The sequence below is a fragment of the Zingiber officinale genome, chromosome 1B (assembly GCF_018446385.1).
Source record: "Zingiber officinale cultivar Zhangliang chromosome 1B, Zo_v1.1, whole genome shotgun sequence".
Classification (NCBI taxonomy): domain Eukaryota; kingdom Viridiplantae; phylum Streptophyta; class Magnoliopsida; order Zingiberales; family Zingiberaceae; genus Zingiber; species Zingiber officinale.
Window position 1 is genome coordinate 127,285,416 of NC_055986.1, and position 23,200 is coordinate 127,308,615.

General features: G+C 44.9%; 1 pseudogene; it reads left to right on the plus strand.

The window, feature by feature from the left end:
- Window positions 1–22,137: 22,137 nt before the first annotated feature.
- LOC121993878 lies at window positions 22,138–22,310 on the plus strand (annotated as a pseudogene).
- The last annotated feature ends 890 nt before the right edge of the window (window positions 22,311–23,200 follow it).

A 23,200-nucleotide genomic window follows, 5' to 3' on the forward strand; every position in this document is an offset into this window, starting at 1 on the left:
AAATGCACCAGGTCGAAGTCATATCTTCCTAAACATGCTTAGACAGAGTTTCTCTAACCTACTATCATCCAAAATTTTACCAGTACATTTGTTATGTTAAACTGTTATCTCTATTTAGGCTAGTCCTAATTATCCAGACAAGTTATTATTTTGGATGTGCCAACAAATTTGGAGCCTCCCCCTGAATTGTTGAGTTTGATTTTTAAGTTTTGGGTGTATGTCGATTACTTTTATAACTATAGTGGTAATTTGATTTGTTTGATTTTATTTCATTTTTAAGTTTAGAATTTAGTTTTGAAGATTTATTTTGGTTTGACTTTGAGGTTTTAGTTGGATTTGATTTTATGTAATAGATCTCATTTTTAGGTATATAATATTGGTTGATTCCTACTTGCGTGGTTAGACATGCTTTGGAAACCAAGCTTTAGTTTGGGTCTTATTTTGATTAACTAATGATATAAAGGATTTGTTGGTTGAGCTAGACTTGTATCAGAGTCCAGACTTGTTGTACTCAGCTCTTTGTGACCCAAGTATCATGTCGAGATACTTTGATCTAGTTGTAAATTTTTGTAGTAATTCTTTTAGTTCAATTTTTTCATTTTTTCAATCTGAGATTATCCTTCTCAAGTTTTGCAACTTGAGTTGGGATTTCAGCTTGAATTGGTTCAGTTGTTGAACTTGATTTTAATTATTCATTAAGTTTGTTATTTTCTTTTGTTAGTTCATTTATATAATTTTTAGAGTTAGTTAATTTCTTATTTAAACATGCAATAATTTTGAAAAATCTTTTGCTTAAAGTAAAGTATACTGTTGGTGCAGCGGGACCGACAAGAGGGAAGGGGTGAATTGCCTGCAAATGAAAATACCCTCCTCAAACTTTCAACTCAAAAATTAGCAACAATAATAAAAGAAATAACAGCAATAACAGAAAAGAAAGAAAACTTAGAGAGTTGACTTGGTTATAACCAAGAAGGTTGTTAATCCAAGGTGGTTGAACAGACGCACTAGAAAAGTCTTCTTCTCTGAAGGCGGAGAAGTCTTTTACACACTAAAAGCTCTTACAAGTTACTAGGAATTGATTTAGAGTTGATTCATTAATTTCCTAGCTCCAGAAACCTTTATATAGCTCCTGGAAAACATATCTCGAGCCTTGAGGGCGCCTCCAGCCGAGTAGATGGATAAAACTTTATCCATATGTGAAAAGATCACTAGACTAGGTTTGAGGGGCCTCCAATGGCCTTGAGGGTGCCTTGGACATGGTTGAAGGCGCCCTCAAGGCCATGAGGGCGCCTCCAGGCTCCAGCACTACAAGCAGCGCAGGCACCTTCAACACTTCATTGAAGGCGCCTCAAGGTAGCTTTTTCAGCTCCTTTTGCCTTCTTTTTGTCTTCTGAAGCTCTGATTGCCTAGATGATTGCGACCAACCGAAATAAGGTTCACCCAAACTTAATTTCCGGCCTTCTCCTCGAGTAGGCTTCCGTCCCGGCTTCTCGTCCCTCGAACGCCGCGCACGTTCTTCTCGTCCACCGGTGTACTCTTCCGCAGCTCTTTCGTCCTTCGAACGCACCGAGCTCGTCGGCTCCCTTCCTATGTCGTCCTTCTCACTAGCTGCATCTTCCGCTCGACTTCCTGTGCTCCTAAGCTCCTGCACACTTAGCTAGACACAGAGATCAAATAACAAACAGGACCTAACCTAACTTGGTTGATCACATCAAAACAACCACGGGGTCCAACAATCTCCCCCTTTTTGATGTGCATCAACCCAAGTTCAAGTTAGGGAAAAAAATAGACAAGTAGTAATTTAAAGAAAATTACTAAACTAACATTTTAAGCAGAAAGGTTGCAATAAAAGAATTTGCAACACTAAGAAAAAGAAATTTTTAATTTTTAACTCTCCCTAAATTTGTTCCTCTCTCTCCTCCTTTGATCACAGCAAAAAAATGAGGTCATAAATTTCAAGTAGAAGTTTTCTAAGGAAAAGGTTAAGTTTAAAAAAATCTCAAAATAATTTCTACGTTAAAAAATTTTTCTTTTGAAAATTTTCTAAGTGAAACTTAGGTAAGATTTAAACAAAAATTTCTAATTTCAGAAAAAATTTTAATTTTGGAAAAAAAATATTATTTGAGAATTTTTCTAAGTAAAAATTTTATGCATGAATCATTTTTCTAAGTATAAAAATATTTTTTTAAAATGTTTGAGAAACTTTTTAAAGCATTATTTAATTCTAATTTTAATTCTTTAACAGAAAGTTAATTAAACATTTTATTTTAATATTTTGGCTTCCAGGTCGTGGCGAGCCACTAGACCTTCTTGGTTATTAGAGCAACAACCAATTTCTTAGATAAATCCTCATAAAAAAATTTTAACATTTAATTTTCTCGCTGAAAGCTTTAATTTAAAAAAAAATAGTCTAGAAAAGATTTTGGAATCCAGTAAAGATTTCTTCCTACTGATTAATCAAGAACTTAGGGGATACATAACTTTTGGGAACTTTCCTAAGTTGTCCCTGATGTTTTCTAATGTACCAATTTAATTTTCCATATAACTTGAGTTTTAATTTTGAAAATTTATTTAAGCATGCATAATCATTTTTCAATTTCTAATTCTCTAATTTTAAATTATCGTACATTTCTAGTGGGCATGCTTTTATTAAGTTTTACTTCAACTCATTATTCTCCTTTTCTAATTTAACTAAGTCTTTAGTGAGAATTTTTATGAATTGAAAGGACTGCTCGGGAGTCAGATTGCGTACCTCACATACCTCTATATCTGATGCTCTCCCTTCATCGCAGCTTTCTTCTTCTGATGATCCTCCCCCTTCATCTATGCTCATCTCCAAGCTGGTTTCTTCGAAAAGATGGTTGACCATCAATGCTAATCTCGAGAATGCTTCGACTTTTGATTTCGAGGATGACGATTCATCCCATGTAGCCTTCACACTCTTGTGCTTCGAGGACGTCGGCCTTTGAGACTTCTCCTTGTCCCTTTTCTTTAGTTTCGGGCAGTCGTCCTTGATGTACCCTTCTTCGTTGCAGTTGTAGTATCGGATCGTCCTTTTGTTGCGTTGTTGTTTCCTTGACTGCGATCTAAATTTATTAGTTTTAATAAATTTATTTAACTTCCTTACCAATAGCGCTGCTTTAGTTTCATCGGTCGTCGCTTCAGAGTCGTGATCATCCTTTTCGGCTTGTAGGGTGATCCGGCAATAAGGTCGGGGGACCCCCTTTTGGAGGGGAGTCAACGCCACATAGAGGTCAAAGGTCAAAAGGGTCGGCATAAGTTCCGGCTGATCGGAGAAGGGGTGGGTCGTCCGGCCGAACGGCTCCGAGCGGAATCAAAGGCAGCCCGACGGGGAGTCGGGTTTCCAACGCTCATGGTGAACAAGGTCGCCGGGCCGAGCGGGAAGCCCGCTCGGCCAAGGCGTAAAGCAGCAATGGAGAAACCGTCTCAAGCCGACCGGAGAACGTGGAGTGGAATCTTCCCGGTCGGACTGATGTCTGCCGAGCGGATGGACGCTCGGCGCGGGAAAAAAAGAGACAAAAGGACAAGGGGACATTGTGGAACATCTTCTGACAACGGGCATGTTTGACGACCAAGTTATACGCATAATCTTATGACGGAAGGTTTTACCGTCCCATCAGAAAGGTTCCTGAACTGTAGCAATATGGTGTTAGGCATGCTTCTCTATGAAGCCCATGCTACGGTATGGTAAGGGACACGTGTATGCCTCGGTAGGTGTGCATAAGCATCCCCACAGCTCTATATAAGAGCCCTTAGACTTCGACGGAGGTACAACGAAAAATCTATCATCTTGAGAGTCATTTCATCGTTTTCCTCTTGCCTGACTTGAGCGTCGGAGGGTCGTCGCCGGGAACCCCTTCCCGGCCCGACTTCTTTGCAGGTTCGCTGGAGATTCATGCAGCTGGTCGTAGAAAGAGGAGAGCACCACGTCCCCAGTGCCCGTCGACTCATCGTTCGGACAGGATCAAATTGGCGCCGTCTGTGGGAACGCACCTGCGTCCGAGCGGAAGCGATGGACGAAGCTGGACAACCGCACACCGTGATGCTCTCCCAGGAGGAGCTCGACGCTCTAATCAAGGCGAGAGCAGCTAAGCTCGTGGAGCAACAGAAACAGAAGGCGCAAGCCAAGCGGATGGAGCAACAAGCGACGTCCGCGTCAGGAGGCCGAGCGGAAGCACCGCCAGTCACGGTTCCATTTCATCGGGCCCTATTCCGTACGTCTCCTGAAATCGCACCCGCTAACATTGATCGAGGATCTTCATCCGATGAGGCACCCAGGCGAGACAACAGAAAAGGTAAGGCTCCCCGAACGGACTCCTCCCCCGAGCGGATCAACCAGCAATTTTCGGAGGCCATCCTGCGGGACCCTCTGCCAAAGCATTATGTTCCACCGGCGATCGGGGAATACAACGGAACCACCGACCCGGACGACCATTTGGGTAAGTTTGACAACACAGCTACCCTACATCAATATACAGATGGAGTAAAGTGTCGGGTGTTCCTTACCACCCTCTCGGGATCGGCACAACGGTGGTTTCGGAGGCTGCCGGACGAATCCATTACAAGTTTCAAGGAGTTCCGCACGGCCTTCCTCCACCATTTTGCAAGCAGTTGGCGTTACCAGAAGACTAGTGTCAGTCTATTCGCCATCAAACAAGAGCCCAGGGAGTCGCTCCCAGCTTACATCCAGCAATTCAACCGGGTGGCCATGAATATTCCAACGGTCACCTCAGAAACAATGATGAATGCGTTCGCGCAAGGCCTCGTGGACGGTGACTTTTTCCGTTCACTTATTCGAAAGCCGCCCCGAGACTATGATCATATGTTACATCGGGCCAATGAGTACATTAATGTGGAGGAAGCCCAGGCAGCCCGAAGGAAAGAAGTTCCAACCGAGCGGCTAGCCCATGCCGAGCGGAAGTCGCTCACTGGCCACCAGCCGCCCAGAGGACCGCGAGCTGAAGCATCCCGCCCTCATCAACATGCAAGGTCTCATGCCATCCAAGAGGTATCCGCCGAGCGGCCCAAACCAAAAAAGAAGGTATGGACCCCCATGTTTTGCTTGTTCCACCGAACCGACACGCATAAGACACGAGATTGCTGAAGCCTTCCCCTGATTGCCCACTCTGCTCCCTGGAGTGGCCGCCGTCGATCGCCATCATCCGACAGGCGACAACAGCACCATGAAGCCGGTCGGAGGACATCCAAAAAGTCTCCCGAGCGGTATCCTCCTCAGAGGCACGAGGACAATCCACGGGTATCTAAGGAGCGGCCTAGGCCGTCCGCACGGGAGGAAGAAAATAGAAGCAACACGTCCCAAGGCGAAATCAACATCATCGCTGGCGGACCGACCGGAGGTGACTCCAACAGAGCAAGGAAGGCGAGTGTCAGGCAACTTTAGATCCATGCGGTCGGTTGTAGTCAAGAACGGGCGAGCGGGTCCGAAATCAGCTTCGGGCCAAGGGACCTTGAGGGAGTCGAAGTGCCACATGACGACGCCCTCATCATCAAAGCGGTAATAGCTAACTATACTATTCACCATATTTTCATTGATACAGGCAGTTCGGTCAAAATCATATTCAAAAAGGCTTTCGACCAACTGCAAATCGATCGAGCTGAGTTGTTGCCCATGACAACCCCCCTCTACGGGTTTACGGGCAATGAAGTTCTATCGGTCGGACAGGTCCGACTGGCTATTTCGTTGGGAGAAGAGCCGCTCAGAAGGACGCGGACTGCCAACTTCGTTGTGGTCGATTCTCCCTCAACATACAATGTTATCCTGGGGCGACCAACACTCAGTGAGTTCCGAGCGGCCATCTCCACCTTCTACCAGAAAATTAAGTTCCCGGTTGAAGATAAAATAGGAGAAGTGCGAGGAGACCAGCTGGCGGCTCGGCGATGCTACGTCGAAATGGTCCGAGCGGAAGCTAATTCTGCGTGGAAGACACCACGGATCGAGGTGAACGCCATAACCGAAAAACCACCCTCTTTGGTTTATGAAGAAAAGGAGGAGGTGTAGATCCACCCGACCCGATCGGAGGCTACCACATTCATTGCGGCCGATCTGGAGGCAAGCCAGAAAAAGGAAGTGATCAAATGTCTCCAGAGAAACTGTGACGTCTTCGTTTGGTCGACACATGAGCTGCCGGGAATTTCGCCAAGTATAGCACAGCATGATCTTCACGTCGGACCGGACGCTCGGCCGGTGAAGCAAAGGAAGAGGGACTTTAGCGCCGAACAAAACGCCATCATCCGAGCGGAGGTCGAGAAGCTCCTGGAGGCCGGTCATATAAGGGAGGTCCAGTTCCTGAGCTGGCTCGCAAATATAGTGCTAGTCTCCAAGCTGAGCAACAAGTGGAGGGTTTGCATCGATTTCCGGGATCTCAACAAAGCATGCCCAAAGGATTTCTACCCTCTGCCCCGGATCGATCAACTGGTGGACTCCACAGCCGGGTGCGAGCTGATATGCATGCTAGACGCCTATCAGGGCTACCATCAGGTGCCGCTCGCCCGAGAAGATCAAGAGAAGGTCAGCTTTGTCACAGCCGACGACACTTACTGTAATAATGTAATGTCGTTCGGACTAAAGAACGCGGGAGCAACCTACCAGCGCTTGATGAACAAAGTATTCAAGGAGCAGATCGGACGCAATTTAGAAGTGTACGTGGATGATATTCTCATCAAGTCCGTCCGAGCGGCTGATCTTTTTACGGACATGGAGGAGACCTTCCGAACGCTGAGAAAGTATGGAGTCAAGCTGAACCCTCAGAAATGTTTATTCGGAGCAAAAGGCGGGCGTTTCTTGGGCTATATAGTGACCGAGCGGGGTATAGAGGCAAATCCCTGCAAGGTAAAACCGTTACAAGATATGCCGCCCCCAAGAAACCTGAGGGAAGTACAGCGCTTGACCGGTCGGATAACTGCGTTGTCAAGATTCATCTCCAAGACTGCCAACCGGAGCCTCCCTTTTTTCAAGATCCTACGCAAAGCTACTAAGTTTCATTGGGACGAGAAATGCGATCGGGCGTTCGAGGAGCTGAAGACATACCTGAACTCCTTGCCCGTGTTAGCCAAGCCAGCTGCAGGTGAGCCGCTCTGTATTTATTTAGCTTCAACCGAGCGGGCAGTAGGCTTTGCCTTAGTAAGGACGACCGGTAAAGAGCAACACGTGTACTTCTTGAGTCATATTCTAAAAGATCCTGAATCTCGCTACACTGGGCTCGAGAAGCTGGCTTTTGCGTTGGTCCTCGCCGCTCGGAGACTTCGTCCTTATTTTCTAGCACATACAATCATCGTCCGGACAAATAGCCCATTGGGAAGAGTTCTGTTGAACCCAGAAGCATCCGGACGGCTCATCAAATGGACCACGGAGTTAAGTGAATTTGACATTCAGTATCAACCCCGTTCGGCGATAAAGGCGCAGTCCTTAGCAGATTTTGTTACCAAAGTGCAAAATCCCGAGCCCGAAGCTATGTGGAAAATATTCGTGGATGGATCGTCAACTCGGCTCGGGAGCGGGATTGGTGTGCTATTACTTTCTCCCCAAGAAGAACGGATGCACCTAGCCGTTCGGCTGGACTACAAAGCCACCAATAATGAAGTGGAGTATGAGGCCCTCATAGTCGGCTTGCAGGCAGCCCGGCATGTAGGAGCTGGTCGGGTAACAATCCATTCAGACTCTCAGCTGGCCGCCCAGTAGCTCTCAGGCACTTTCGAGATTAACAACGCTCGGCTCAAGCTCTACGCTGAGGCCTTCGAAAAACTTAAGGCCCACTTCAGAGAAGTCATTATCTAGAAGATACCCCGAGCAGAGAACCAGACGGCAGACGAGTTAGCCAAGCTCGCAAGTTCAATATCACCGGTCATCATCCAGTAGCCAATTGAGCAAGTATCCTTGGTGGCGCACATTGATCGGATGGAGGGCCTCGCATTCCCGGGCGATTGGGGAACAACCATCATAGAGTTTCTGCGCTCGGGTGCCACACCGTCCGATCGGGAGGAAGCCCAGCTATTGAGGAGGAGAGCCGGCCGGTTCACACTCGTTGGAGATTAACTCTACAAGAAGGCTTTCTCCCGCCCACTTTTGAAGTGTGTGAGCTCGGAGGACGCGGAGTACATCCTCCAGGAAGTGCACCAAGGATCGTGTGGAGGACATCCGGGCGAACGATCGCTGGCGAGGAAGATCCTGCTGGCCGGATACTTCTGGCCAACCCTGCAAGCAGACGCCGCTCGGACCGTCGTGACGTGCCTCTCCTACCAGAAGTACCACAACGTCTCCCACCGACCGGCGGAAGAGATGAAAGCATCTACAGTCTCCTGTCCGTTCGATCAGTGGGGAATGGATATCATAGGTCCGTTCCCTATGGCGACCGGTCAGAGAAAGTTTCTTTTAGTGGCGGTCGACTACTTTTCCAAATGGGTGGAGGTCGAGCCACTGGCCAAAATTATCGAGCAGATGGTCAAAAGGTTTATCTGGCAGCATATAATCTGTCGGTTCAGCATTCCTCGCCGGCTCATATCCGATAACAGGCGACAGTTCGCCGGGAAGCAGCTCGAAGAATGGTGCAAAAGTTATGACATCGAACAACATTTTACTTCCGTGGTGTACCCCCAGATCAATGGTCAAGCTGAAGTAGCCAACCGGGAGATTCTTCGCATTCTTCGGGCTCGGCTCGACCATATGGGAGGAAGCTGGGTGGACGAGCTGCCGAGCGTCCTATGGGCTATCCGCACGACCCCAAAGGAGGGAACAGGCGTCACGCCATTCCATTTGGTGTACGGCGGTGAAGCAGTTATCCCAGTTGAAGTCGGTATAGAGTCCGTCCGGATCCAGAACTATGATGATGACAACGCCGAGCGGAGGCAGCTAGAATTGGACTTGATCGACGAAGAGCGAGCCAAGGCGTCCATCCGGCTGATGGCGTACCGGCAGAGAATGAAGCAAAACTACAACCGGCGCGTGATCCCTAGAGCGTTCCAGGTCGGCGACCTAGTGTGGAAGAAAGTAAAGCTGGTCGGGGCGTTGGCAAGCTGGAGGCTCCTTGGGCGGGCCCCTTCAAAGTCATCGAAAAGCTCCGCTCGGGTGCCTATTATCTGGAGGATGAAGATGGACGGCAACTGGATCGACCATGGAGCACGAACCACCTCCAGCCTTACCGGGCGGGGTGAAAGGTGCGTCATGTAATATATTCTGTATACTTTCCGTTCGGCTGTATACTTGAAATGCAGGAGTAAAAAATCAAAAAATTAGCGCAAGTATAAGGCACCGTCAGCCGAATCAGAAGACCGTCGAGCTCCGACGTTAAATATCGAGAGTCGAACCGGCGACTATAAACCATCCGGCCGGAAGACCATCGAGCTCCGACGTTAAATATCGAGAGTCGAACCGGCGACTATAAACCCTCCGGCCGGAAGACCGTCGAGCTCTGACGTTAAATATCGAGAGTCGAACCGGCGACTATAAACCCTCCGGCCGGAAGACCGTCGAGCTCCAATGTTAAATATGGAGAGTCGAACCGGCGACTATAAACCCTCCGGTCGGAAGACCGTCGAGCTCCGACATTTAAAATCGAGAGTCGAACCGGCAACTATAAACCCTCCGGCCGGAAGACCGTCGAGCTCCGACGTTAAATATCGAGAGTCGAACCTGCGACTATAAACCCTCCGGCCGGAAGACCGTCGAGCTCTGACGTTAAATATCGAGAGTCGAACCAGCGACTATAAACCCTCCGGCCGGAAGACCGTCGAGATCCGACGTTAAATATCGAGAGTCGAACCGGCGACTATAAACCCTCCGGCCGGAAGACCGTCGAGCTCCGACGTTAAAAATCGAGAGTCGAACCGGCGACTATAAACCCTCCGGCCGGAAGACCGTCGAGCTCCGACGTTAAAAATCGAGAGTCATGCCGGCGACTATAAACCCTCCGGCCGGAAGACCGTCAAGCTCCGACGTTAAATATCGAGAGTCGAACCGGCAACTATAAACCCTCCGGCCGGAAGACCGTTGAGTTCCGACGTTAAATATCGAGAGTCGAACCGGCGACTATAAACCCTCCGGCCGGAAGACCGTCGAGCTCCAACGTTAAAAATCGAGAGTCGCGCCGGCGACTATAAACCCTCCGGCCGGAAGACTGTCGAGCTCCGACGTTAAAAATCAAGAGTCGCACCGGCGACTATAAACCCTCCGGCTGGAAGACCGTCGAGCTCCGACGTTAAATATCGAGAGTCGTACCGGCGACTATAAACCCTTCAGCCAGAACGAAAGACGTTTGAAGATAAGCGGCGAGGAAAAGTAGTGACAAGTCGAATGTCACCTACGCTCGCTCGGGAGGCCTAGTTGGCCAAGTTGTGTGTCATAGGCTCCGACCAATCACCCACCAGCATGCAAAGTAAAGTAAAAATGAAGTTGCACAACGTAGATAAATTTTTCATTGAAAACAGGGGAATTAAGGCCGAGTGGCCGAATTACAAAAAAGGATAGTCTTTGGTCGAGCGGCCGAATTACATAAAAACTTCTACTCAAGGAAGTCATAAATGTCCTTCGAGATGGTGCCGAGGAGCGTCGCTTGGTCTTGGGCCGGGATGAGGACGGAGTCGGGAAGATGACCCTTGGACTTCAAATAAGTTGTGGTGGTCGTCATAGCAAGCTCAAAAGTCGTATACATCCGCTCGCATACTTTTTCGAAGAATTCGACCGAACGAATGTAATTCAGCCTCAAGGTGGCGACCCGGTCTAGCTCAGCATCCTGGTATTCTTTGAGAGCCGCTCAGGAAGCATTGGCGGCTGCCTGGTGTTCTTGTAAAGCAGCCTCGAGCTTCATCACCTCATCCGATCGGGCACCCTTCTCGTTGGCCAGCTGCTCCGTCAGCTCCTTAACTCATTGCTCCAGGCCCTTAGCCTCGACGTTCTTCTTATCCAGATCGGCGATAGCCGTTTTCTTCCGCTCGGTTGCCAGGCTTATCTTGCGGTCCAGTGATTTGGCCTGTCGTTCGAGTTCGGCCAGATGATGGGCCTGGTCGGCCGTCTTTTTTTGCTCAGCCGCCAATAGATCTTGGGTCTTTTTTAGCTCTTTCTGCTGCTCGGAATGAGGGGCCATGAGAGCCGAACGGGCCGCCCGAAGCCTTCAGCCTCTTTAACTCCTCGTCCGCCATAGCCAGACGATTGGAGACCGCGATCTCCTCCACCCATCTCTGACATAAGAAAGATTGTTAGAGGCCGATCGGAAAGAATGCGTAAAGGACTTGAGAAAACACGCTTACCCCAGTGGCCTGTTGCATATGGCTGTTGGCCAGATTACTGAGCGGAATCATCGCGACGCGCGCCCGAGCGTCGGCCCACATCTCGGCTAGGGGCTCCTTCATTGTGATCATGTGCTCGGGCGCAGTTGGCCGATCGGATTCAGGCATCAACTCTTCGATGGGGAGATGCAAAGAGACTCGGATGGTACGGTGCCGACCAGGAGTCGTCTGGGCGGAAGCCGGGAAAGGATCGGAGGCCGGCGCAGAAAATTGGGACAAAATGGCCAAACATTCGACTCGACGGGGAGCAGGAGGAAGGGCACTGACTAGAATGGCCTCGAGAGGGTCCGCAGACGCATCCAGCTGGGATAGGGTCCGATCGGACGAAATCGCCTCGACCGCTGGAGCTTTGCCGCGAGAATTAGCGGTGGTCCGTTCGATCGGCTGGACCGCGGAAGTGGCCGAGCGTAGTGGTGTCTCAGTTCGGCGTCTCTTTTGTCGAAGAGGGCGCTCTTCCTCCTGAGCGGAGCCTTCCTCTTGGACTGTTGGTCCCCCGCTGGGGGTGGCTCCTCATGCCACATCCTGGAGAGAGGCCTGAGCGACCGACTCCTCGTTAGTCCCGCTCTCCCCTTCATGTGAGCCGACCGGCTCAATACCAAGCGCCTCTATCTCTTTGGCAGCCGCGGCCTCGAGCGCCGCCGCTTTCCTTTTCAAAATGTCAGCCATCACGGACTCCATGATAATGTCCGCTGCAAAGAAAAAATGAGAAAATCAGTTAGCAATCAAGGCAAATGTGCGAGTAAAATTCTTACCGAAGTCGCTCGAGAGGGGGTCCTGATCGGACTCAAGCCGAATATGCACATCACCCCTTCAGGCAAGAACTTAGTGATGTCAAACTTCAGACCGGCTAGCATGTTGGCAGCGTGAAGATAGTCTGGTCGGGTCTTGAACCTCTTTAGCTCAGGGGAGGTTTGTGGTCTGATCTGCCACTGGGTTCGGAAGGAGGCCCGCTCTGGAAGACGCAGATAAAAGTAGAACTCTTTCCAATGTTTATTGGAAGAGGGTAGTTTATTAAAGAAGACTAAACCGGGCCGAGCCTGGAACATGTAAGTACCCAGCTCAGACTGTTTAGGATAATAAAAATAATAGAAGACCTCCGGTCGGAGGGGAATGTTGTGGATTTTGAACAAGACAACGACGCCGCATAGAAGGCGGAAAGTGTTAGGGACTAAGCTTCCGAGCGGAATGCCGAAAAAGTTACAAACTTCTACGATGAAGGGATGGACTGGAAAGCGCAGACCGGCTATGAACTGGTCGCGGAAAACACAGAAAGCTCCGCGCGGCGGTTTATGTGGCCGAGCGGAGGGGGAGGGTAGGATGATTTCAAAGTCAGATGGGATGTCAAAATTATCCATCAGAATATCGGCGTCGCGCCGATCGAAGCGCGACTCCAGGGTGGTATACTAGGGGCCGAAGGCTTAGTCTTGAGGCTGAGAGGAACTGGCCATTGGCCGAACGGACGAAACAACAAAAGTCAAAAAAAAAGAGGCCGACGACAGAAGGAAGGAGATAACAGATGAAACAGCGCCCAGAGGACCAAAACTAGGGAAGGAAACGTAAAGAAAACACAAGGCTAACAAAGAGAGGAAGTAGGAGAACCTTACAAAGAAACGGAGGATCGAGGGAAGAACGCAGAAAATTGTCGGAAAACAGAAGAGCAGGGTCGCCGGAGTGCTGAGAGAGAGAAGCTGTGGAGCACGCGAAGGCAGAAATGCGGCTGGGGGAGAAGGCGAAGGCTTTATAGGGTTAGGCCCGAGCGGCCTCCACCATCGGATGCAGGTCACGGGAACCGAAGCACGCATCGGGCCATCCATTTTAAACCGCCTCGATCCCGTCGGACACCACGCCGCCATCGTACAATGATGACAGCATCGCCACGTGGCATTCGGCTACTGGAGCGCATTTAATGAGCGCGTGCTCGGCCTTAATGATGGAGATTGGCGCAAACTTCGAAGAGATCCGAGGAATGTTGGCGTTGACTAACGTTATAGCTACCCCCGTGGGGGCCGAGCGGAGGATAGTTGTATATAGACTCCGCTCGGCGTTATTGGCGGTCCAGTAAGTCGGACTAAATGCCTCCTTCGACTATACTTGAAGGGGAGGCAAGTGATCCGGTAATAAGGTCGGGGGACCCCCTTTTGGAGAGGAGTCAACGCCACGTAGAGGTCAAAGGTCAAAAGGGTCAGCATGAGTTCCGGCCGATCGGAGAAGGGGTGGGTCGTCCGGCCGAACGGCTCCGAGCGGAATCAAAGGTAGCCCGACGGGGAGTCGAGTTTCCGACGCTCATGGTGAACAAGGTCGTCGGGCCGAGCGGGAAGCCCGCTCGGCCAAGGCGTAAAGCAACAATGGAGGAACCGTCTCAAGCCGACCGGAGAACGTGGAGTGGAATCTTCCCGGTCGGACTAATGTCTGCCGAGCGGATGGACGCTCGGCGCGGGGAAAGAAGAGACAAAAGGACAAGGGGACATTGTGGAACATCTTCTGACAACGGGCATGTTTGACGACCAAGTTATACGCATAATCTTATGACGGAAGGTTTTACCGTCCCATCAGAAAGGTTCCCGAACTGTAGCAGTATGGTGTTAGGCATGCTTCTCTGTGAAGCTCATGCTACGGTATGGTAAGGGACACGTGTACGCCTCGGTAGGTGTGCATAAGCCTCCCCACAGCTCTATATAAGAGCCCTTAGACTTCGACGGAGGTACAACGAAAAATCTATCATCTTGAGAGTCATTTCATCGTTTTCCTCTTGCCTGACTTGAGCGTCGAAAGGTCATCGCCGGGAACCCCTTCCCGGCCCAACTTCTTTGCAAGTTCGCCGGAGATTCGTGCAGCTGGTCGTAGAAAGAGGAGAGCGCCACGTCCCCAGCGTCCGTCGACTCATCGTTCGGACAGGATCATAGGGCAATATTGAGATTTGGCTTCTCTACTTGTTTAGGTTCTGCAATTCGAGACTCGTGAAGTTCGAATGTAGAAAATAGATTTTCTAAAGTATTTACTTCAAAGTCCTTAGAGATGTAGTATGCATCTACTAAGGACGCCCATTCTGTAGATCTTGGGAAGGCGTTGAGCGCGTACCGGATCGAGTCTCGGTTTGTTATCGATTCTCCGAGGTTATTCAATTGCGTTATCAACTCTTTAATTCTCGCTTAAAGTTGCGCTACCTTTTCACCGTTGTTCATCCGGATATTAGTCAGCTGAGTTCAGAGGATGTCGCGCCTTGCTAATTTCGCTTATGATGTGCCTTCGTGGAGCTCTAGGAATTTTTCCCAGAGGTCTTTGGCGGAGTCGTAGCTTCCGATTCGACTTACCTCCTAGGGCGGCAGAACGCTGAGCAGGTGAAATTCTGCCTTTCCGTTGGCCACGAAATCGGCTTGCTCCTTTTTTGTCCATTGGTACTCTTCTTTATCTTTTAAGGCTGAAAAACCAAATTTCATAGTTAGAAGAATGTGAAAATCCGTTTTAAAAAATACCTCCTTTCTTCGTCTCCATGTAGCGAAGTCTTCGTCGAACTTCGGGGGATGAATGCTTGTTTTGGCCATCGTCTTGATCCTTGTGCTTCAGTCGGTGGTCAGTCCTTCTGAGGCGGTCTGGCTCTAATACCACTTGTTGGTGCAGCGGGGCTGGCAAGAGGGGAGGGGTGTATTGCCTGCAAATGAAAATACCCTCCTCAAACTTTCAACTCAAAAATTAGCAACAATAATAAAAGAAATAATAGCAATAACAGAAAAGAAAGAAGACTCAGAGAATTGACTTGGTTACAACCAAGAAGGTTGTTAATCCAAGGCGGTTGAACAGGCGCACTAGAAAAGTCTCCTTCTCTGAAGGCGGAGAAGCCTTTTACACACTGAAAGCTCTTACAAGTTGCTAGGAATTGATTCAGAGTTGATTCATTAATTTCCTAGCTCCAGGAACCTTTATATAGCTCCTGGAAAACTTATCTCGAGCCTTGAGGGCGCCTCCAACGAGGTTGAGGCCGCCTCCAGCCGAGTAGATGGATAAAACTTTATCCATCTGTGAAAAAGTCACTAGATTGGATCTGAGGTGCCTCCAATGGCCTTGAGGGCGCCTCAGACATGGTTGAAGGCGCCCTCAAGGCCATGAGGGTGCCTCCAGCACTACAGGTAGCGCAAGCGTCTTCAACACTTCGTTAAAGGCGCCTCAAGCTAGCTTTTCTAGCTCCTTTTGCCTTCTTTTCGTCTTCCGAAGCTCCAATTGCTTGGATGATTGCGACCAACCGAAATAGGGCTCACTCGAACCTAATTTCCACCCTTCTCCTCGAGCAGGCTTTCGTCCCAGCTTCTCGTCCCTCGAACGTCGTGCATGTTCTTCTCATCCACCGGTGTACTCTTCCGCAGATCTTTCGTCCTTCGGACGCACCGAGTCCGTCGGCCCCCTTCCCGTGTCGTCCTTCTCGCTAGCTGCGTCTTCCGCTCGACTTCCTGCGCTCCTAAGCTCCTGTACACTTAGCTAGACACAGGGATCAAATAACAAACAAGACCTAATCTAACTTGGTTGATTACATCAAAACAAGCATGGGGTCCAACATATACTTCATCGGAACCTTCGAAAATGAGTGTGGACTCGTGGCTCGATTCAGGTTTGGACCTATTTTCTGATTCGTTCTCCGATTCTGATTCGTTCTCTGATTCTGATTCGTAAGACATGAGCACGAGGTAGTTGGTGTGCTACGGTTCTCCACCATCTGATTAGTCTCTAGACAATTCTTCCCACGCCGCTTTGAGGGCCTTCTTTTTCTTTAGATTCTGGCAGTCGGTCTTGTAGTGCCCCTTCTTGTTATATCCGAAGCAGGTCACATTTTTTCTGTTAGAATTGGAGGTGGAGTTGATCTTTTACAGGTCCTTTTTTGCTGAAATTCTTCTTTCTCCTGGTGAACATCTTTCTTACCAGGTTCACCAGGTGTTCTTCATCCTCTGAGTCTTGGTCATACTCAATTTCAGGTCCAGGTTTAGTTCTGGACTTTTCTTTTGATCTCCCTGCAATAAGAGCAATATCTTTCTCGGGTTTGGCGTTAGTTTGTTCGTGTATCTCCAATTCACAAAATAGTTCATCTAATTTTAATTTTGAAAAATTCCTCGAAATCTTATAGGCATCTACAATGGATGCCCGCAGTGCATTTTGAGGAAATGCATTTAGAGCATACCTAATTAGATCCCGGTTCTCCATCTGGTGGTCGATGGTGTGAAGTCCGTTAAGGATATCTTTTATTCTCTCGTGTAGCTGACTGATAGTCTCACCTTCCAACAATTTTATATTAAACAATTTATTTAGATATAAGTCTCTTTTCATTACCTTTGTGTCGTTGGTCCCCTCGTGTAGTTCTATGAGTTTGTCCCATAACTCTTTGGCATTTTCGTGAGGGCCGACGCGATTCAACTCTTCTTTTATTAGCTCGCACTGAATTGTGTTAAGGGCCTTAAAGTCAATTTATACTTTTTCTTCATTTCCGGATTCTAATTTTTCGGGTCCATTGGAATTCTAGCGCTGTCCATTAGTGCTTTGTACCCTTTGGTGACACTGAACCATTGGTCGAAGTTCGTTTTTAGGTATACCTCCATCTGCTTCTTCCAATACGGGAAGTCATCACCGTTGAAGAGGGGAGGTCGGACGATGTGTATCCTTCATTTTGGGCCATTTCACAACTGTACATAGAAAACTAAAAGAGGTGTCAAGATTTGGTCTTGGGTTAGTAGAATTTGAGATAAAGAAATATAAAAGAGTTTGAGAGGTGTCGCACCAACTTCAAGTTAAAATAAAACGAAAAGTTATCTGAACATGTAAAGTTTTACCAATTCAAATAGAATATGAAAAATAACAAAAAAAATGATTCCCCTGGCTTGATTGGTGGTTGCACCAATTCATATCAGAACCTGGCTCTGATACTACTTGTTGGATCGAGATGCATGGGGGGGGGGGGGGGGAATCACATGTCTTAAAAAATTTTTAAAAATTAAGTACGTAGCGGAAAATTAAAGTGGAATGAGAACACAAGAAAACACGGGAGGTTTTACTTGGTTCGGAGACTTCAGTGACTCCTACTCCAAGACCCAGGTCTCGCAGACCTATCGATGGGTAATCCACTAAAAATTTCTTCCCGTACCTCCGGGAGAGGTGAAGTGCAACAGACTGCACTTCCCGTTTGTAGAATTTAAGTACAATAAAAATGTTACCGACACTTAGGATTGAAGTGACTTGTTTTTGTATCGATGTCGGTCTGTCGGCCATGATCAGAAGTTCTCGGAACAGTCATAGGGTGCAGTAGCTTCTCAATAGAGCCGTAGCAGGAGCCCGTAGCAGTCGAAACATCAAATGGGCGCGTAGTAGCTTATATAAGTATTGTGTATTGAAGCTTCCTCGAGACTGGCTTATATAAGGCATTAAAGGTGTCTTCTATAGCCATTGAAGGTGCCTCCAACTTGAGAAAGTTGATCCCGAACAGCACGGCCTCTAACCGCGACTTCGTCCAAAGTTTATCCTGCGGAAGGCGCCTTCCATACCCTTGGAATGCGCCTTCTATGAACAGTACAAAGGCGTCTTTCATTAAGCTTGAAGGCGCCTTCGAATACTATTCATCTGAAGGTAATTTTTGCTCCTTTGTCCTGCAAAATAACGTTAGTCAAGTAACCAAAAATGATAACATGTAAGATAAATGTTAGCACAATAATAATAAGCAGTATTAATTAGTTCCTGTCCTCCCAGGACCAGGAACTAGTCAAGGTCTCAAATTAGGGATCCGAAATGGACCTAACTTGAACCGACACCTACTGTCCCCTTAACCGGGACACGTCCTCAGAAGGTCACTTTCCTCCAATGACTTACCTTAACTTACCAACTTGTCAGACATCCGGTCGACCTGTCTGGACTTCATGCTAGGTATCCAATCATCATGTTGACCTAGCTAGACTTCTCGCCAAATATCTAGTCACCTCGTTGACCTATCTGGACCTCGTACCAGCTATCCAATCAGTTCGTTGACCTAGCTAGATTTCCTGCCAGATATCCGGTCGGCCCGTTGACCTATCTGGACTTCGTACTGCACACTTAATCATGTGATTAGATCATAATAGAACCTAACTTAACTTACTTGTCATTCATCAAAACTAGTATAATATCTTGTTGGGTTATAACGAGTTTGAGTCAATAAGAATTTTTTCTTTAAGGTTTAAGCTTCTCTCTTGGATTATAGCTAGTGTTCTAGATTAAAAATTTTAAATGTTAATATGATATATTATATATATTTAGTGTTAAGATTTTATAATTTAGAGGTTGAATTATAATGGGTTTAAGATAATAAAATTTTTCTCTAAAGTTTAGGTTTCGTTTTTAGATTATAGTATTCAAGATAAATAATTTTAAATATTCCCATAGTATTTATATCTTTTGAATTTATAATTTAAAGAATTTTTTTAAAAATAAAAATAAAAAAATGGAAAAACAAAGAATCGAGGCGCATGATTTAATTTAGGCACCTTTAAAAAAATAACGATGCAAGGCGCTTGTATTAATTCAGATATCTCGAAAAATTTGTTACTTGGCCCGTGGGCGCTTCTTACCAACAGAGACATCTCTAATAATCAGAAGTGCCCACGAGTAATATCCACCGACATCGTCTAGGATATATATATATATATATATATATATATATATATATATATATATATATATATATATATAGAGAGAGAGAGAGAGAGAGAAATGATATACTACGGACCATTATTTACGGATTGCTACGGACTTAATGCCATGTCATTTTTTTATTAAATTTTTATAAAAATTTTCTCTTTCTTCTTTATTTTTTTTCTCCTCCTGCTTCGTTCATTCTCGGCGCGTTTCGCCGAGAAGCAGCTCACGTCGCGCGCCCGCCACTCGCCCTGCCGCCGGCCATCTGCCCACCGCCGGCGGCCTCCGGCCGCCTGGACCCACCCATACTATAGGCCATGAGGTGAACCCGTGGTCGGCATTTGTCACAATCTCTACCAGATGTGATCGCGTCCGGATTCCGGTTCAATCAGCGCGATAACGGTCGGAATCTAGGCGCGATTGCAGCTGAATCCGTGCGATCGCGCGCGTGCGATAAGCGCGATCGCGACCAGAATTGGGAGCGATCCGTCGCGATCGCGCTCGGATTTCGGACGTGATCGCGTCGGAATCTGGGCGCCTGCCCAACAGCAATCGCGGCCGGATTTCGGCTGGGATTCTGGCTGCCGGCGGGTGGTCGGCGGGTGGTGGGCGGCCGGAGGCGAGGAGGCGGGGCGACCGGTGGGTGGTGCCCGGCCGGCCAGCGGTGAGGAGGGCGGCGAGGCTGGCACATGCACACGGCGACGAGAGAGAGGAGAACGAGGAAGGTAAACAAAAAATCAAAAATATAAAAAAAAAAAACCAAAATCTGTAGGTCGCGGATGAGTCCGCACGCAGAAGTCCGTAATTTAACAAATATATATATATATATAGAGAGAGAGAGAGTATTGATATTGTGCGCGCCCTCGTTTGCGCTCCTGTGCGCGTCAAAGCCAGGTGTATATAACCCAAAAGGAAACATAATCCGATTTCCCCAGATTTAATCACTAATTTTAGCGCACCGCATACTTTTCTACGGATTCTACCCTTTTTCCTCTCAAAGTTGAATACTTTCCGTCAATAATAGAATCAGTTTGATTTATATTCTTTTTTATTGACCATTTTGAATGAATGATATTCTTAAAAATTGTTTTGCACTGCAATACTTAAAATTATAAGTTTTAGTCTTTTAGATCAATATTGTACTTACCGGGAGTTTTTAGTTTGGTAATTAATTGAAGATATCGTTTATGTCAAATGGTCCTTCCCAATATCTATTTAAAAGTTTGACAATTAATAAATAATACATCAATATTATGCAATCAAATCAAACATACTGTAGATCAAAATAATTGATTTTTTTTTGAAGGATTCATGATAGATTAAAATAAGACAAAGTTTGAATTGATTCTGCACTTACAATGATCGAGAGGGCTCCTTCATTGAATGCAGTTCGGCATTTTTCTGGTGAATTATGTGGTAAAAGGTGATTTGTTCATCTTAGCTCTTTCGTCAACTCATTTTTAGATCAACACAGAGAAAATAAATCATAGGTGACTACTAGTCATTAGTACAGATGATCAAAGCATAAGAAAAGACATACTCGGACGCACTGAGTTTCGATTCCAAAATTTCCTATGACAATACCTCATATCTTAATCGTCCCGAGGAGTTGAGAACAACTCATATGGCATCTACTATTTCATGACCTATCATTATTTAAATGAAGGAAAAGAACAACAAGATTTGTTGATTGACTAGTACGACTGTAAATGAGTTGAACTTTAGGGTATTTAAGCTTGTTTAATAAGGTAATTGAGCCGAACTTAAAATGAACCAAGCTTTTGAAATGATTGTTCAAATTTGGCTTGGTTTATTTTTTTATGAGTTTAAATTTGTTTGAAACTTTGCTTGAGCTTGGTTCGTTTAGGTGTTATTGAGCTGTCAATTCAAGCTTGGCTTAATCTTGGTTCAAGCTTGGCTTGAGCTTGGTTCAAGCTTGATTCGTTTAGATATTATCGAGCTCTAAATTCAAGTTTGTTTGATTGTTTGAAACTTTTAGTTGTTTGATTAGTTACTAAGCTTGATAATTTAAATTTATTTTATTTTATTATTTATTTAGCATATTGAAAAAAAAAATTATTAATGAATATGGTTCGTGAACATTGTTCACGAACGTTATTCATTAACATTATTCGCGAATGTTATTCGTAAATATTAACGAGCTGAACACATATGTGTTCAAGATTGTTTGTTTAATTTAACGAGCTGTTCAAACTTATTTGTTTAATTAATCTTGTGTATATTGAATGAACATAAATAAATTTTTACCAAGTCGAACATCAAACTTATTCACAAATATTTGATTCATTTATTGACTAGATTGAATCATCGAAGTAGAGTAGAGTAGAGTAGAAAATATGAAGAAAAAAAAAAAAAAAAAAAAAAAAAAAAAAAAAACTTAAAGAATTGATTATTAATATTATTCGATTGAAATACTATGTGCAGGTAATCAAGAGGAACACATGCATGAATGAGGCAAAGAGGAAGACATGCATGAATGAGGCAAAATCACGGCGACCAAGTAATAAGCGCACGAAGTCAACTTATGCTCTTCATAAATTTGCACTTAAAAAAGTTCGTTCTGCCCGCAAGGAAACTTCCTCACAATGTGTTTATATGCTTTGAATGTTCTCAAGAATGAAACATAAGAGAATCTGTTTTTAGATAAGCATAAGTGAATCATTGACAATAAAAAAGGGAACTTTTATCATTAATTTTCTTGGAAGAAGATTGGCTTTGCTTAGCTTATAGACATTGTTCGTGCTTTCGAAAGCTAGCGAGGGTAAAGATGGTGAGTAAAGGTTTATTAAAACATGTATTATCTTGTTTGTTTGGAAAGAAAGGGGCAGAAATCAAGATTAAATATATAAAATTATTTTCTCTTTAAAAATAAATTAAGTTAAATTAATAAAAAAAATATTAATATGTATTAAAAGAAAAAATTTACTATTCAATTAAAAATCTAGATCCTTTAATAATTAATTTTAGTGAACTCAAAAATTAAATTATGTTAATGGCTTTTTTTATTTTTCACATTGAAAATAATTTTAAGATTTATTAGTAATTTTATATAATTATTTTTTATATAAAAAATATGTACTATCACGGTTCTCTTTAGTCTCACATCTTAAGCGGAGAACTTTCTATAAATACTTTGGACCAACAATATTAGAAATCATATATTTCTCAGCCTTTTTGCTAAGATCAAGTGTAGTATATATTCTTATCAGTTTAATATCTGATATAAATAATTAAATTAATTTTTTATGAGGGAGAGTCCATTACAGTATCTTGTTGTGGGGTTCTCGATACTACAGACTCATGCGCGTCCTGACTCGAGGCACCTCAATTAATTAATTTTTTTTTTTAAACATTTCCTAAATTTAAAACTCCAAATACATATATTATACCCCATAAGTACCTAATTTCTTTTAGTTTTATATATTTTGTTAGCTTAATACTATCACTCGACCCCTAAACCCTAAAGGTCAAATTTAATTGACTTAACTCCGAAGCTTAAAAAAAATAAAAAATATTATTAGGCACCCTAAATATACCTGTGAGCACCTAAAATTTTTTTAGCTTGAACACTATAACTCAATCTCTAAACCTTAAGGGTGTGTTTGGTTAAAGATTATCCTTAATGATCTTGGTTATCCATCTAAGGTTTTCAACGAAAATCTTGTTTGGTTTAGGTAATCGATGATTCTCGAGTAAAGTCTCATGCCCTTCACGTTAACGAAATTTTTTTTACTCAAAATATCCTTGAATAAGAGAAAAATGTGATAAAAATAAAAATATAAAGAAAAAAATAAAAATAATAATTTTAAAATGGGGGAAAAAATGTAAAAAAATTCTAAAAACATAAAAAATAATTAAAAAACGTAAACAATATAAAAAAATATAAACACATAAAAAATAAAATAAAATATAAAACATAAAAAAATATTTAAAAAACTTTAAAAAAATACTCATAAAAATAAAGACAAACGTGAAAAGTAAAAAATAAAAAAAATGTAGAGTTTAAATCATAATCATAATAATATGGTTGGTTTTGTAACTAGGGGTAATATAGTAAAATATTAAATTAGGATATTCATTAAAACCTTTAAATAAATAAATTTTTGTTGCATTACCTAGGTTGAACCAAATAACATTTGGTCATGTTTTATTTCTCATAATCTTGGGTATGTAATTACTTGGTAATCACATAACCAAGGTTATACATGATAACTTGAAC